This window comes from Halyomorpha halys, unplaced genomic scaffold (assembly GCF_000696795.3).
Source record: "Halyomorpha halys isolate HHAL.00 unplaced genomic scaffold, Hhal_1.1 Scaffold990.1, whole genome shotgun sequence".
Classification (NCBI taxonomy): domain Eukaryota; kingdom Metazoa; phylum Arthropoda; class Insecta; order Hemiptera; family Pentatomidae; genus Halyomorpha; species Halyomorpha halys.
The window spans coordinates 285426-286079 of record NW_027113518.1 but is presented as its reverse complement, the minus strand read 5'-3'; positions in this window follow the sequence as shown (position 1 = coordinate 286079).

Here is a 654-nt window from a genome sequence, read left to right as displayed (position 1 = left end):
GGTTCACCGAGGTTTACTTCCCTCCTCTTATATATATAGGGACATTGTTTCGCGATATGTCCCTCGTTACCGCATTCAAAGCATCTGGTGCGCGGGCACTGCGCCACCAGATGTCCGATCTTGCCGCAACCGTGGCATCTTCGGTCCTCTCTTCTTCCGTTGTTTCTGTTTTTCGCCTGGTTCATCCTATTTTCGTGATTCCTTGCCCTGTCTCTCCCGCTATCCCTGTTTTCCCGCTTTCTCCAGGGATTGTTAGTATACCTTGGCCTACTATACTATATCCATTCGTGTCCAACCCGACTCTTCCACTTAGTCCATTAGTTCCTGAGCGCATTCAACAAAGGAGCGTTCCCTCGGCAAACCCTCCTTTTTCCCCAGTTCTTTCGCCAACTGAATCTTCAATATTCCCGACAAGAACTGCATTCGGCCTTCGACTTGATCCGCCTCCATCATTTCGCTTAACTTGTCAGCGATACGATTATACTTACTAACAGCTCACAAGCATACTGCGACTGCCTAGGCTTCTTCATCTCCCTAAACATCATGAAGATGTCTTCTTCTGGGGCCCATCGTCCTCCTCCATAAGCCTTTTTCAACCTAGCTTTGACTACGGCCCAGGGTGTCTCCTCGTCTGCCTGGATCTGGTTAAGGATG